Consider the following 3,045-nt stretch of genomic DNA (forward strand, 5'->3'; position numbering starts at 1 on the left):
TGTACCTTGACTGAAGTTGAAAGTGGATCAATGATCACTCCAATGTGGATAAGGAAATAGCACAATTGGTACCAATTCTTGTTGGTTTCTCACACCTACACAAGTAAAAGCTTATGGTGGAGCTTGGTTAGGATGGTGGGCACAAAATTTGATGCAATTGTAAATGAGCTTCAATAATGTTGGAAAAGATTCGCAAGATTGCAATGCAACAAGTAGACCAAGCAATGTAATGTACATGGAAACACACACGCAAAGAGATAAGTGGGGTTGGGAAACCAAGGATGAGCCAAAATGTGGAATCCACAAAAATTCTAGTGTTCCACAACACTAGAGAGACGCTAGCATGATTGCACAATAGGCGGATACAAAGACTTGTGCACAACCTACTAAGCAAAAATGCAATGAATTCTATCCCAAGTATGTTCTATGCAAGGTGTTTCGATGATATGATCCAAGATGATCTAATATGACAATCTTAATGTTGTATGATGCTATGGTGCTTGCTTAAAAGCTCTTTGCTTATCTTTCCTTTTTGCTTAAAAGCTTGTTTGGATCTTTGTTGCTTGAGCTCTTTTCTCATGCAATGCTTGACGAACCAAGATAGCAAGTGTGTATGCAATGACAACCTTGTGACACAAGAGATGATACCAAGATATGCAACAATGATGTATGTGTGCTATGGGAAGTATGATCACTAATGTGCACAAGTCTCGTTGCCGGCAATACTCAATGGCTAGTCTCGATGGGTAAGCAACGCAAAGGAGTAAGGCTATGATGGCTATCAATGTAATGGCAAGAGTGATATGTCCAATAACAAGTTGAGGTTACCGTTTCTTGCGGACGGTATGGTGTCAAAATGGTGGCACGAATACCAAGATGTAGTCGACGTGGTCATTGTTGATGACGTGTCCTTGGCGAAGATGAGAGGCGGTGATGTTGATGTCGAACCATACCTAGATAGCCTAAACACAAAAGGATATGGAACCGGAACTCAAATTCTCAAAGATGGAAGTGGCAAAACGTGTCAAAGGATATCAATACCATTGTTACACCCACAGCCCCTGCTTCTATACATACTGGACCAATTACTAGAGCTCGTGCATGCCAATTAAATTATCAGGTACTTTCGTTTCTTGGTAATGATTCTAATGTTCATGAGAATATGATGCTGCCTAAATTGGATACATTTGTTTTGCTTACAAATGAAGGGACTGGCATGGATAAGAGGAATGAACACAGGAGCAAGACCACGCATGGAGAGGATGGCATGCACAAGGGGATCAAGAACGGAGTTACAAGTGATGATTATAGGACTTTGAAGCCACCATAAGGAGTGCATGAAGCCTTGGACGAAATATACAAGATGCCACTTCATAAATTTCGTCTAGAGGCTATTCTAGGTGCTGTGTCACCTTATTATTGGGCCGGGCCCATCTATTTCCAAAATACTTAAGTATAGGCTGTTTTTAGAGTCCGTATGTGTGGGGAAACAAGAGTTAGGGTTGGTTTCGGACCCCTCCTCCAAGGGCACCGAAAATCCGCCCTCTTCCTCCATATATACAGCCCTTAGGGCGTCGTTTAGACTTTGGGTTTGTTTAGATTAAAATTCGCCAGAGCTGCAATTTCGTGTACTTCGCTTGTGTTCAATGACCAAACAAAGGCATCTCAGAACCCCACCTTGATAAATAGAGCTTTCCTCTTATATTCGCAATATCCAGATTGCAATATCTCAGTTTCTTGCTTGTTCTTCGTTTGCTTGTAGGAAATAGACCTTCGTGGTTAGGTTGATCGTGCTCCGGCGTGGTCAATAACCCCTCGGAAGTTGGTTTAGCGATTGCTAAGGCGCGACGTCCTCGCACGTTCGTAGTCGGATCGTCAAAGTCGACTTCCTCCAAAATGATAGCCACCATCTCATCGAAAGACGGGACACATTTGCCTCTATCAAGTGGTATCAGATTTCCAGGTTGCTCGGTGAGATTTTCCAGTTTTTCATAGTTTAGATCGAGTCTGTTCTTCATACCTACAGTCCATGAAAAAGCCAAAAAATAGGGTTAGTTCATCATATCCGAACCAATTTGAGCCTTTGCATAATCTTTTTAGGGTTTTGCATTGTTGAATTTGCGGTTGCATCGTCGTGTCTAGTTGCTGGTCTTAGTGTCTAGTCCTTTAGAGTTTCAAGTTCTGTTCACAAGTTGTCACGCCGCCACCGGATCATCATCGTCACCGCTGCCATATACCACCACCGTTGTTACCGTTGCCATATACCACCGTCGTCATCACCATTTCCATATACCACCATCGTCAGCACCACTGCCATATATCACCATCGTCATCACCGCTGCCATATACCACATATCCACCGCCATCACGATAATCCGAGTCCACCTCCATCACAGATTCGCCACCAGTCCGTGTTCCACCGCCCTACATATATCCGCCACCAGTCCGAGTTTCCACCAGATTCATGTCCGCCACCAGTCCTAGTCCGAGTCCAGTATTTGTTGCTTTGTTTTCGGTTTCCAGATCACGCGATACTTCGAGTCATGACCAAGTCAGACTCCCCAACTTTCGTGCTACCCGCAGTAGAAAAATAGTTCCAAACTAAAAAAAACTAAGTCTGGAAAATTTGTAGACTTTTTTGAAAAAAAATTTGTTGCGGAGGAAAAATGTGCAAAAAATTTGAAAAAAATTCAGAGCGTGCTCCTCCCTTGTTTACGTGCAACGTCGTGATTTTGTTAGTGTTCTAGGCTCGCGTCTCTAGCACGGTCTAGCCTAGGACCAGCACAGTACTGTCATTGAGCGTTTATTCAACTTTGCATCTCTAAATTGATTATTGCTGACCCTTTTTTTACCATATTATAAGCCTTCCTAGCTCCACGTACATCTACTTTGTGCGTTTGACTCTCCCTGGTAATCGCTCTATCCAAGATTTGAGAGTTTTGACTACGACTGTTGCCTATCACCGCCTGCTGCTAGGTAAAAACTGGTAAGAATTTGAGATTTGCTTGACGGATTTGTGACACCCGCCACCACCTCTTGTTAGTA

Source organism: Triticum urartu, chromosome 7, assembly GCF_003073215.2.
Source record: "Triticum urartu cultivar G1812 chromosome 7, Tu2.1, whole genome shotgun sequence".
Taxonomy (NCBI): Eukaryota; Viridiplantae; Streptophyta; class Magnoliopsida; order Poales; family Poaceae; genus Triticum; species Triticum urartu.